This window comes from Lithobates pipiens, unplaced genomic scaffold (genome assembly GCF_037356315.1).
Source record: "Lithobates pipiens isolate NorthernLeopardFrog02 unplaced genomic scaffold, aLitPip1_a1.2 Scaffold_8, whole genome shotgun sequence".
NCBI lineage: Eukaryota > Metazoa > Chordata > Amphibia > Anura > Ranidae > Lithobates > Lithobates pipiens.
Genome location: NW_027507903.1, coordinates 439151994 through 439166257, shown reverse-complemented (window position 1 = coordinate 439166257; position 14264 = coordinate 439151994).

Sequence of the window (14264 nt, the reverse complement as noted above, 5' to 3'; positions counted from 1 at the left end):
CCGATATGTATTCTTCTACAATAAGCGTATATTGATTGGTTTTCGCAAAAGTTATAGCACCTACAAAATAGGGGACAGATTTATGGCATTTTTATTATTATTATTTTTTTTATTAGTAATGGTGGTGATCTGCGATTTTTAGCGGGACTGCGACATTGCGGCGGACAGATCGGACACTTTTGACACTATTTTGGGATCATTGACATTTATACAGCGATCAGAGCTAAAAATAGCCACTGATTACGTAAGTGACATTGTGTAAATTTCACTGGCAGGGAAGGGGTTAAACACTAGGAGGCAATCAAGGGGTTAAGTGTTTTCTAACTGGGGGATGGGCTACCATTGACATGACAGAGAGCACTGTTCCTGATGACACGGAGCAGTAGATCCCTGTCGTCACTAGGCAGAACAGGGAAATGCTTTGTTTACACAGGCACTTCCCCGTTCTGCCTCTCCTTTTTGCAATTGCTGACCGCCGGCAGACATCACTCCTGCGTCGGGCACGCCCACTAGCCTGCTTTTGCAGATTGACATATGGGCCATTCTCCCGATGTATATCGTTATGAACTGGTCGTCAAATGGTTAATTATCTTGCTCTCAAAATCTCTGCCCTGATCTCAGTGTAACTTGTGGGGTAGGCTGTAAGAGATGAAATACTCTCCCCAAAGCAACCTTGTGCCCCATACACATGATCAGACTATCTGGCGGACTTGGCCCGGTGAACTAGAGTCCGCCGAACAATCCGCCCGTGTGTGGGCTCCGGCTGACTTTTTTTTCCCAGAAGTCCTGCAGATTTAGAAAGAAGTTTTGACTCAAAATTGTTTGCCGGACTCGGCAGTCCGGTATACAATCCAGCCATCTGTATGCTAGTCCGCAGGATGTTTGAAATGAACGAACTTGCCCGCACACGGAGAAAAGTCAGTTCATTCTGAACGTGGCTCCAGGTAGACAGGACTAGTGAAGGAGGCCAATGTCGCCGCCTCCATCGGCGAGATTGACACCTCGCTGGCCCTGTCACCTGATATGGACTTAAAGGGGAAGCCCTACACCGAAAAAACGCTGTGGGGGTCCCCCCCCAAAGTCCATATCAGACCCTTATCCGAGCACGCAGCCCGGCCGGTCAGGAAAGGGGGTGGGGACGAGCGAGCGCGCCCCCCCCCCTCCTGAGCCATACCAGGCCACCTGCCCTCAACATGGGGGGTGCTTTGAGGAAGGGGGGCCCTGCAGCCCCCAACCACAAAGAACCTTGTCCTCATGTTGATGAGGACAAGGGCCTCTTCCCGACAACCCTGGCCATTGGTTGTCGGGGTTAGCAGGCGGGGGGGCTTATCGGAATCCAGGAGCCCCTTTTAATAAGGGGGCCCCAGATACCGGCCCCCCACCATATGTGAATGAGTAGGGGTACAATGTACCCCTACCCATTCACCTGGGGAAAAAAGGGTAAATAAAACACGACACAAGGTTTTAAAATTTATTGCACAGCTCAGGTGGTCTTCCATCTTGGGGGGTCTTCTCGCTGGACTCCTCCGCTATCTTCTGCTAGCTCTTTTACTAACGGAGGAGCCCAGCTTTCTTCTTCTTTGTCGCCGCCGCTGCCTGGGGGCCTTCTTCCGACTTCGGGGGTCTTGTCCCCCTCTTCGGTTCTTCTTGCCGGGCCTCCACTTTCTTCTCCAAGCTCTTTTACTAGCGGTGGCCCGGTCTTCTGTCGCCGCCGCCTCTTCTTCCAACTTCGGGGGTCTTGTCCCTCTCTTCGGTTCTTCTTGCCAGGCCTCCACTTTCTTCCTATAGCTCTTTTACTAGCGGTGACCCGGTCTTCTGTCACCGCCTTCTTCTCTTCTCTTCTTCTTCCTTGAGATGTTGACTCGACGCTCTCTCTGGCCGCAATGCCAGGGACGCGTTGTGCGGCACCTTTTATAGGGACAATGGGTGGGGTCACCGGGTGATATCTCCGCTCCTTATGATGTCACAGTCCCGGAGGATGCTGGGGCTGTGACATCATAAGGGGGCAGGGTCATCGTGACATCACCCGTGAACCCGCCCATTGTCCCTATATAAGGCGCCGCACAACGTGTCCCTGTCATTGCGGCCAGAGAGAGTGTTGAGTCAACACCTCACGGAAGAAGAAAAGAAGGCGGCGACAGAAGACCGGGCCACCACTAGTAAAAGAGCTGGAAGAAGAAAGCGGAGGGCCTGGCAAGAAGACCCGAAGAGGGGGACAAGACCCCCGAAGTCGGAAGAAGACCCCCGGATGGCGGTGACAAAGAAGAAAGCCAGGCTCCCCCGCTAGTAAAAGAGCTAGCTAACAGAAGATAGCGAAGGAGTCCGGCGAGAAGACGGAAGAAGACCCCCGGAGCTGTGCAATAAATTATTTTAAAAACATGTGTTGTGTTTTTTTTCTTTACACTTTTTTTCACCAGGTGAATGGGTAGGGGTACATGGGGTGAGGGGCCCCCTTATTAAAGGGGGCTCCCGGAATCCGATAAGCCCCCCGCTCACAGACCCCGTCAACCAACGGCCAGGGTTGTTGGGAAGAGGCCCTTGTCCTCATCATCATGGGGACAAGGTGCTTTGGGGTGGGGGACCCCCCATGTTGAGGGCACGTGGCCTGGTATGGCTCAGGAGGGGGGGCGTGCTCACTCGTTCCCACCCCCTTTCCTGACCGGGGGATAAGGGTCTGATATGGACTTTGGGGGGGACCCAGGGGGACCCCCCCACGCCGTTTTTCAGCATAGGGCTTCCCCTCTAAGTCCATACCAGGTGAAGGGGCCAGCAAAGTGTCAATCTCGGTGGCGACATTGACTTCCTTCGCTAGTCCCATCTACCCGGAGCCACGAACGCACTTTCCTCCGTGTGTGGGCAAGTCCGTTCATTTCGCCATAGTCTGGCAGTTTGTTTGCCGCACCTAGTCCGGTCGTGTGTGGGCATGTCCGCTCGTTTGGAAAGTCCGGCAGACCTCCGCTTCAAAGTCCGGAGGTTTGTCCGCCGGACTTAGTCCACCGGATAGTCCGATTGTGTGTACGTGGCATAACTGCCCTTTGATCTTTGGTAGGAAAAGCTTGGGTGTATTGAGCAAAGTGGTCAGTTAACACCAGTACTTTCAATGCAGAGAAAATCTATACAGGCTCCATAGGGCCTGAACTCTGTAAGTGCCCCACTGGAGCAGCTTGAACTGGCAGGGCTGAGGCCATGTCTACATAGACTAGTCATGGTATCTCTCATATTAGACCTATACAAAACAGTTTTGAACTAGACCAGGGTTGCTGTTAGAAATCACGGTGACCCGAACATGCCTACCTGATAGGGCCCCCCTCTGTAAATATCAAAATATATTTTCACTAAAAATACCATGGCCACAATGCTATGCTTCTCAGCCATGGCAGAAGTTAAACCCCCATCAAATAGGACCCAGGACAGCACTTCTCTGTAATGAGGTTATGTTAGTGTGGCGTTAAAGCAGGCAGTGAAGAAGAATTATGCCTCTTCGTCGCATGTCAAATGTTCTCTAAAGAGCGATCCAAATGCTGACTGCTCTTTTTTAAGAATTTTTACTTTTTTTTTTTTTTTTTGAATTATATTTATAAATTTTTTCTAGTTTTAACTGTACTTTTGGGGCACCTTTGGTGAAATATGGGTCTAAACAGATCCCTGATGTCTCACATTCGAGAAATGGAGGACACAGATTCATCAGTCCTTTCTCTGCAGCCTCAGCTGCACTGGACGGTGAATGAATAGGAAGTGCCCCCTCCCCACTGAAACCAATCACCCTGTGTGCCTGGAGCAGCCACATGGAGAGGAGGGAAGCTGGCAGCACTTCAGGGAAGGGGGCACACAGAGGGTGCTGGACAGCAGGTGGAAAGGGGCACAGATCCAAGAACCAATCCCCCTGCAGTGTAGCCGGAGGGAGAAAGAAGGGTAGAAGCCAGCAGCACTGCAGGGAGATCCACAAGAGTCACAAGTATCAGCAATAAGGCAGTGCAGCTGGCCCTTATGCTCATCAGAGGGCTGGCTGTACTGCCTTATCAGCTGCCTTGTACGAGGCTATGAGTTTTCTCAGATCCCAGGTCGTCATTGTGATCATGCAGACTTCAGAAGACCATTTTTTGGAAACAATATAAGGAAACCAGTTGTTATCTCCCAGGGTGGTCATGATAAAACACCACACAATAGAGCAGTCTTTTGTCTATGTTAAATTTCTCCCAGTCTCTTAGGAACTGACCACACTTGATGGGGTGAACCTTTCCCACTTGGTATTTGGCACTCACGGCCCTATACAGAGGACCAATTAGGGACTTATCCTTTTGACTCCAGATCATCTGCTGTGGAGAAGTGGAGCAGTTCTCAAATAACTCCAGGGACGCAGGGTAGGCAAACATGTCTGGCAAAGCTTCTGGTCCATCTTCCATGGAGTTTATTAGCTGAATTTTGGAAAAGGCCACTTGATCTTCAACTATTGCAGCTGTAGCACACAGTGCCCCAATGTGGGGGCCAGGGAGATCTTCCCATTCACTGTCTTCAATAACAGAAGCCAATTCTAGACATTTAAATAGAGTATTATCTCTAATGTTCTTTGGGCCGGGTTTGTACTTTAGAGTGAATTGATAATTGGATAGGGCAGCAAGCCAGCAATGTCCTGTGGCATCCAGTTTGGCTGTTGTCAGGACATACTGTATGTCCAAGGATTATTATCCATTCTTACTTCAAACATATAAGTACCACTTGCATTGTCACTAGGGTGTTCATTATTCATTCTGTGAGAATAGCTAGGCAATACAGGTTCTTTTTTTACATTAACTGGAAGGAAAGTACATGGTAAGTGTATGTATGCATTGAGGGGCAGGCTGATGACACTCTTCTGGATTATATTGCTTCTCCTTACTACTGTCAATACTACTTCAGTCTCAGTAGTGCATCCAAATGTAGCGCTCTGTAGGGGGGTTATGAGAAATGGCCCTCCCCAAACTGGTATTGTGCTAAACCTGTGAGTAAATAAGAACCAGAACCTGAAGTGCAAGAGTGGGTTTGATATTAAAGTTGGAAGTGCATCCACTCAGGGCAAGGCCCCCCAGTAACCAAGGCAAAAGTTCAAGAAGAAAGAGCACGGCTCCAGGTGAGCAAATCGGTGTAATCCGGATGCGCTGGGTGCTAGCCATGGCTCGCCACCAAAAACAATTGGAAAAGAAGGAACGACTGCAAACCAACGAAAACGATACAACATGGTATTATTGTTCTAACATGAATCACACACAGCCACCAAGTTAAAGACACAAGACCCAGAAGGAGACACGTTTCACATTGTCATTTTTGAAGAAGCACTAATGATAGTGTGAAACGCATCACCTCCTGGGCCCTGTGTCTTTGTCTTGGTGGCTGTTGCGTGTGACTCATGTTGGAACAATAAAATCACATTGGATAGTTTTCAGGGGTGTGCAGCCGTTCCTTCTTTTCCAACCTAAAAAAAAGTAATTGGGAGCAGAAGAGCCACTGCAAGATCAGTTTTCATGGGTGTGCAGCCGTTCCTTCTTTTCCAACCTAAAAAAAGTAATTAGGTGCAGAAGAGTCACTACAGAATCACCTCCTTTAAAATAATCAAATTTTGTTGTTTGAAGCCTGAATACAAAACAGACACAGTTTTTGTTGTATCCAGCTGTATTTACACAGTGCAGCTTATAACATCCAAGTGAAAGATATAACACTAACATGTCAGAAAAAAAAATCAAAAACAGGGCAGGGCAAAAATGTTGAAAAATTGAAAACCATTTATTGTTCCTTCCACTTCACAATTATGTGCCACGTTGTGTTGTTCTATCACACTCAATAAAATATATTTATGTTTTTGGTTGTAACATGACAAAATGTGGAAAATGTCAAGGGGTATGAATACTTTTTCAGGGCACTGTATTTGGTACAACACAGACCCTCCGGGGATCAAAACATTGCTCCAAACTGGATGAAAGAGCCAGGAGGAAACTACAGCAACTCTGAAGCAGTTGTAGGATTGTATGACAAAGAGTGGTCATTGTGTGCATGGGACAACCAGGGCCATCTTTAATATTGGTTGGACCCTGGGCAAAAATTTTCTTGGGCCCCCCCCCCCCATGTAATTTCACTCTCCACCTGCTCTGAGACAAACAATAAATAGCAGCTATACTTAAAATCAGTTTACTGTATCAGATCAGGCAGAAATTGTGATTGGTTGCCAGAGGTTACAGAATATCAATACTGCTTACTGACTGATTAGTTGCTAGAGGTTACAGCACATCATCTCCTCACTGAAGGGGAGCATGATATACATATGAATGCAGCCTTTATTTACATATCTATGCTGCCAGCCGCAATTATTTACATATGAATTCTGGTTATTTACATGTAAACACTGGGTCTGCAGGTGAGTCATCTGTACACAACAATAGGGCAGAGCTGGGCAGCATTAGTAGCAGCAATTCACACTGAGATATTGGGACACAGCACAGGACTAAAACTTCAAGGGACAAGGGAATTTAAACTGGGATAGTTGGCAAGTATGAGGCAGCTACTATGGGCTCCACAACAATGACAGGGCCCAGGGCAGCTGCCCCTTTTGCCCTGCCTTAAAGACGGCCCTGGGGACAACAATATCACAAATTCTCCAATAATGTGGCTTGCATGGGAGGGTTGCAGGAAAAAAGACACTCCTAAAGAAAGGCCATATGCAGTCACAACTGAGATTTGACAAAACACACCTTGAAGATTTTGAGGCCAGAAGGAAAAAGGTGTTATGGTCATATGAGACTAAATTTGAACTGTTTGGCCTCAACACCAAACAATATACCTGGCGGAAATCCAATACAGCTCACCATCCAAATAATATTGTTCTTCAGTAAAGCATGGAGGTGGTAATAATATCCTGGTGTGTGTGTGTGGGGGGGGGGGGGGGGGGGGCGGTCTTCTCTCACACATACTATGCCCACTGAGGTTTCCGGCATGCTTGCCCTGTCATCTTCTCTCCCCAACCCCCCCCCCCCCCCCCCCCCACCCACTTTACTCTTCCTCTCAGTCATTAGTTACTATAGGGTTGCCACCTTTTCTTCAAGTCAAACCCGAACACTTTAGCAGTGCACAGCATTTTTTTTTACAGTATAAACTATACATATATTTTGCGATTAAATAACATTTCCAATCCTATAAAGTTAATCACAAGAGTCCCCTTTTACAATGGAAGCCGCAGAGTTCCCTCTTTATATCTGAACTATCAGAGTTCCGTTACACTCTAAAGGGGGACCCAACAGACTCTGATGTAAGGGAGAACTTTGGGGACTCTGACATAAGGGATGCTCTGGGAGCCCTTATTTAAGGGGGTACACTGAGAGCTCTGATGTAAGGAGTTTTACTCTGATGTATGGGGGAACACTGTGGCCTCTGGTGTAAATGGGAACTCTGATGTAAGGGGTGCTCTGAGAACTCTGATTCAACTTAGTGTACTCACTCAGAGGCAGGAGAGAGAAAGGAGAAGGAGACTTCAGTCACAGACAGGGATGGATAGTGAGCTCACTCACCCCTTGGCAGTCAGCACCTCTCATCCAGATGTATCTGCGATTGCTGGACTTCAGATTTCCCACCCCCACTTTCCTTTCTGAGGCACAAAGCCAGGGATTTGAATGTGGTTAGACACAGAGGGGTAGGGGTGGGTGGAAGAGAAGCAGATCGAGCCCTTTCCCCTCTCCTGTCAGTGGGGGGGGGGGGGGGTGGCGTGGATTGTTAGTGCTGGCTTTGGGCAGCGTGAAAGAGAGTGTAATAGACACCCTCAGCTTAGACAACTGCAGTCAGCAACCCTGCTAGGAAGCCATAGTCTGGTCTGAATAATGTGTCCGGGTTTCAGGTGGTCTAAAACCCGGACACAGGATTCAAAACCCGAACTGTCCGGGTGAATCCTGGACAGATGGCAACCCTAAGTTACTAGGACCTAATGACATGTTGTGCATTAGCCAGAAACTACCAATGTGCAAGCCGTTTCAGGATCAGCTCTGCCCCCGCCCAGCTCTGCCCTCCAGCTCCCACTTCCTGCTGCACAGCATCTCCTATCTGCTAAGGGGATTAGCTACTAAGTTATCTTCCAAGCTTTCCTAGGCACTTTCGGGTTTCGTTTTGTAAGCAGCCGGCCAGAAGAGATAGATGCCTTTTATGGCTGGTGTAGCAGATTGCTGTGTGCACAAGAGGTTACATTCTAAAGAACTGCAGACGTTCAGGCCATGTGCAGCCAGTAGTCTGATAACCATATGAGGCCCGGAGCTGTGTATTCATTGTCTTCATTTTCTATTCATTTGCGTCTAGTTTATTTCCGAGCTGACATGGGCTGTGCAGTGATGGTGATATGCTCAGCGCTGCATGCAGCACTGATGACTTTAGAACCTGCACTGTGGAAAATATATTTTCTAGCTCAGGGCTATATCATACTAATAATTGTGTGGCTGATAGCAACTCTCCAGTGGCAGGATTGCTAGAGGCCCATTCACACTACAGGCGGCCCCCTAGTTACAAACATCCGACTTACACATGACTCCTGCTTACAAATGGAGGGAGACAACAGGAAGTGAGAGGAAATCTACCCCTAGGAAGGGAAATTCTCTCCTGTAAGAGCTATTATGCGAAAAAGTTACCTCCACTGATGCTTCATCACCAAGGCTTGCTTCCACAACAACCTAAAATTTTCAAAATCCAATTGTCATTGGGACAGAAAGTGAGGTGAAATCTTCTAAACAGGGGCACAGACAGCAAAAAAAAACATTACAGGGGTTTTACCCCTTCCCTATGGTATCCAAAAAGCTTAAAGATGTTTTTGTGGCTGGAGCTACACTTACAAAATGGGCCTGTTCCGACTTACAGATTCAACTTAAGAAAAAGCCTACAGACCCTATCTTGTTTGTAACCCAGGGACCACCTGTATTGCAAGTCCAATCACTGAAATTATTTAGGCCTCATTCATATGTAGCGATGACCCCCCAGGGGTGCTACGTGTTACAGCATCCACACTTTTCACCCTGCTCCCAGACCTCCATTTGACACACTTTTCAGTCAATGAACAGTCTTTTGCTTGTTTTTGTTGTTTTTATTAGGGCATTGAACTTGGTTGGGGAAAAGGGACATGGAATGCCCATAGGATAAATTGTACTTTATAGAATAGAAGTAACTGCATCACACTTCTGAGCAGGACAAGATGGCTGACCCTAAGCTTGACAGACTTTTACCTCAGAACACCTCTCCCTGACAGACTTTTACCTCAGAACACCTCTCCCAGCACACTTCCCCACTGTCCGATTTTAGTAATTCTGTCACACCATTAGAACATGACTAGGCCTCACTCTGAATAAGTCCCAGTGTCTTTACCTGATGGCCCTTTGTGGGACGGGGCCTGTAGTACCCCTTTGTGGTAGCATTTGATTCACTTGAGAAGAATAAATGTAGATGGAGTACTGATCCCAGCAAGTCCGACTGCCCTCCTGGCTGCAGCGACTTGACAAAAAAACTCCCACAGTCTCTCCCTCTGGCTCTACATTCAGCTCTCCTGGCATGTCTCTTCCAGAGCTTTCCACTGTGCTTTCCACTCACCGACACCTGCCCTGGATCCTTCCTGAATGACTTTACTCCGGACGTGTGTACCAACTGTCTCCTCCAGCTCCTGTTCAAGGACACCTCTCCATGACCATGTAAGGAGAGGCTCCCGGGCTCCCCGACTGAGGTACACCCCCCCAGAAAGGGGTTTCCCTCAGACACGACAGTCTAACACTCCATCATCCAGTTCATCCAGCCGACAACTCCTCCCCCTGCAAGCTGACCGAGGGTATATGTAGGAGGCCTGCCCCCTGCCAATCCTAGTTGGGGATTGGTCAGAGCTCCTCACATGCACCCCATGTCACTCTGGCTCTCTGCCCTGCCCCTTTTCCAGAACATTCTCCCTGGAAACAGAGGAGGCACCCAAGAGCCGAAATACGTGTCAGTCACCTCCTGCTATACTAAACCACTCCCCTGCCCCCAGATGAAAACAAACAGGCCTAGCTCACAGGTCCCAGCATAGGCCTGCTTAAATTTACCTGTACTGGCAGCTTACACAAAAAGCTACACTAGCACCTACCTACCTAAGGTAGAGGGTGCTACACACACAGGGCTGCTGTTAGAAATCATGGGGCCCCATACAGCCTACAAGGCAGGACCCCCCCCCCCCCCCCGCCTCCATATATCAAAAAAATATTTTTACAAAAAATACACTAAAATTATTATTAGCAGACACAAACATAACATAGAACCTGTGTAAATTATCCCTTTTATAATAGAACACAGAGGGGGAAGCAATTACAGGAACAATGCCCTGTGTCTTTCCCTGCAGCAGCTGAAAGCTGGTGGGAGGGAGAGAAACCAGCTTTTATTCGCTGCAGAGAGCCACACAGGGCATCTTTCTGTAATTGCCCCTCTGATCGACAACACAGATTCTTCTTGCTGTTCGGGCCCCTCTGTGTGCCGGGGCCCCCTACAGGAGGACTGGTGGTCCCCCCCTATCAGCAGCCCTGTACACACATACACACACAAGTATTGCATTGCGTATGTGCATGCGAGGGCAGTCTTTGCTTGCTCAGGAGATGCACGGGTGTTCCACCAGCTGCATGGACACAACCACTTCACCTAATTTGAGAGCAGTGTGGGTACACAGCCTCGAATAGCAGCTGTGTCTGTGCAACTGCTGCATCCCAGCTGATATGAATGGGACTGCCTGTATGGAACACCTGTGCATCCCCGAGCAGGCAAAGATGGCCCTCACACAGACATATCCTATAAAACACCCATGTGAACATAGCCTAATACTGCACCACCTTCTCCCCAACCCATAATGCACCTGGGCAGCAAACTACATTGTGTTTTAGTGCAGTGCACCATCAGCGCATAGCTCCCAACTGTCCGTGAGGAATTGTTCCTGATTTGGAGCAAAGTCCTTCTGTCCCTCTTTCCTCCTCATTTGTCCCTCATTTTGGTCTGATCTATATATTTCAACGCTCAAAAATTCCACTTGCCTGCTCGCATATTTACTGGTATTTACAAATTTAGGCAGTAGAGGGCAGCAGATCCCTACAGTTCCTTAGCCTGAAAAATGTTAATGCATACAGCCACTACATTTAAGAACTGGTAAGCTGCAATACTTTAGATTCGATTTTGATGAAGACTTGTAGAAATACTGAGGGATCCACTTTGGGGGGTTAGGGTGAGGGGGGGGGGGCTTCAGGTAAGGCACTGTTCTATGGAGTTGATTTACTAAAGGAAAATACCCTTTGCTCTTTGCAAAGTGCACTCTGTCATTATGAGGGGAAGGGGCGGAGTTACCTGTTTTCATGTGTTCTCGTGTGTAGTTTCTCACGGCTGCAAAATTTACAGAATTCTTACATCTTTAGTAAGGCCTCTGCCTTTAAACGCCCTTTCATGTTAACCTATGTGTCCATGCACACATAGACATTTTTTATCAGTTTAGAGGCAGGGGGAAAAAATGGTCACTTTTGCAATCAAGAGAGAAGCATTTTGGCAGAAAAAAGGCCAAAAGGAGTCTAAATGCTTCCAAGCACTAGGCGTGTTTAGCGCTTGAGCTTTTTCATTATTTTAGCCAGAATAAATTATTATTCTGGCCAATGAAATTAATAAATGCCCAATCGCTTGATGCACCTAAACGCGCTTGCAAAAACAGCTTAAAATGGAGTTCCACCCAAAAATGGTACTTCCGCTTTAAGGGAAGGTGACCCCCTGACATGCCACATTTGGCATGTAATTTTTTTTTGGGGGGGTTCCTCTTTTTTAGAGAGTTCCAGCTCCTACTTCCTCCTGGGGCTCTGCGGCGCCGGAAGCAGGTTCACCTCTCCCTCACGGCAATCATCTGGGACACGTCACAGGTCCCAGATGATTGCCCGGTCAGTCACAGCGCACCGCCTGGCTCGCGCATGTGCAGTGCGTGCCAGGCTGTGAAGCCACAGCCGGACGCCCACAGTGACAATGCCGGCGCCACAGAGAGGAGGGGGAGATGAGCGGGGCTTCACTCCCCCACATCACTGGACCCTTGGACAGGAAAGTGTCCGATTATTAAAAGTCAGCAGCTGCAGTATTTGTAGCTGCTGACATTCATTTTTTTTTTTTTAAGTGGAACTCTACTTTAAGTGCGTTTTCAAAGCTGCTTTTCTCCTACTGGGAGAAAAGCGTTTACAAGAGCCCCAGTGTCCATGTACCCAGGGGCGGACTGACTGGTCGGTCCATTCGGGCCATGGTCCAAGGGCCTGGATGCTGAAGGGGGCCCTCTCAGAGCCAGGACTGGGGCCCTGGGCCTGGAGGGGAAGCTTTCTAACAGACTGTCTAATGGACACTGTTAGAGAGAGACCCCCCTCCAGGTCCCATAGAAAGAAAAAGGCAGAAGTTCTACTTTGTGCAAAACGTAGGGGAGGGGTCAGGGGTGGGTCATGGGCAGAGCCTGACATTGAAGTGACACCGGTCATGGCTGCATTAATGGGACACTGGTCATGGTTGCATTAATGGGACACTGGTCATGGCTGCATTGAGGGGACACTAATCATGGTTGCATTGAGGGGACAGTGATCAGGCTGTATTGCGGGGACACTGATCAGGCTGCATTGAGGTGGGCACAGATCAGGCTGCATTGAGGGGGCACTGATCAGCCTGCAATAAGGGGACACTGGTCATGGCTGCATTGAGGGGACACTGACCAGACTGCATTGAGGGGCACAGATGGGGCGGGGTCAGGGGTAGGTCATGGGCAGAGCCTGACATTGAGGGGACACAGATCATGGTTGCATTGAGGGGACACTGGTCATGGCTGCATTAATGGGACACTGGTCATGGCTGCATTGAGGGGACACTGATCATGGCTGCATTGAGGGGACTCTAATAATGGTTGCATTGAGGGGACACTAATCATGGCTGCATTGAGGGGACACTGGTCATGGCTGCATTGAGGGGACACTAATCATGGCTGCATTGAGGGGACACTAATCATAGCTGGATTGAGGGGGACACTGGTCATGGCTGCATTCAGGGGACACTGATCATGGCTGCATTGAGGGGACACTGGTCATGGCTGCATTGAGGGGACAGTGATCAGGCTGCATTGCTGGGACACTGATCAGGCTGCATTGAGGTGGGCACAGATCAGGCTGCATTGAGGGGGCACTGATCAGACTGCAATAAGGGGACATTGGTCATGGCTGCATTGAGGGGACACTGACCAGGCTGCATTGAGGGGACTGTTAAAGGTTACGTCGATGGGCACTGGTGAGGCTGCGCTGATAGGTATTAATGAGGCTGCCTTGATGGGCACTGAGGGGGGGCAATTTCTAACAGACTCTCAAATGGACACAGCGAGGACCTGCATACATGCATGCGCACTGCGCCTGCTGAAAACCCTCTAGTTCGACCGTCATGTATAGGGCAAAGGCCGCAGCCTCCCTCCAAGTCCCTCCCTCACCTCGACAAACAGTGCAGAACGGCAGAAGAGGAGAGGACACACCAGCCAGCCATAGCAGGGCCTAGGTGCCAGCCAGCTAGCCACCCACGCCGGTGACCTACCCACAGCAGGGCCAGGGTGCCAGCCAACCACCTACAGCAGGGCCAGGGTGCCAGTCAGCCAGCTATCCATGGTGACTCACCCACACCAGGGAGCCAGCCACCCACAGAGGACACGGGAACCAGCCAGCAATGTTTATGCTGTATAATACATATTCACACACACTGCTCAGGGAAGTGTATCATACCTCCCAACTTTTTGAGATGGGAATGAGGGACACCTATCAGCAAAAGTATGCAGCCATAGGACACACCCCTGCCACGCCCTCTTAAAGAATTGTACAAAAAAAAAAAAAGAAACGATTTGTTAAACCAAGTGTTTTTTTTTTTTTACCACTACTCATCCTTTATATTGGCTTTTGGAATTTACAAATGCAGCAATTTAGAAATCACATGAAAGGTTTAGCGCTGGAAAACACTTTTTGATAGATAAAAAGTGCATTTTATATACAACTATATGGATCAGACCAAAATGAAGGACAAATGAGCAGGAATGATGGACAGAGGGGCATTACTCCAAATCAGGGACAGTTGGGAGCTATGGTGTATTCGTACTGCACGCACAGCCTCTGATACAGATCGAAGAACTGGCAGGCAGTGATCACGTCCAGGTATCAAAAGCTTAAAATCAACTTCCGCCATTTTGGTTACTGGCAAACCCTCAATATCTTCGACAACAATTTATT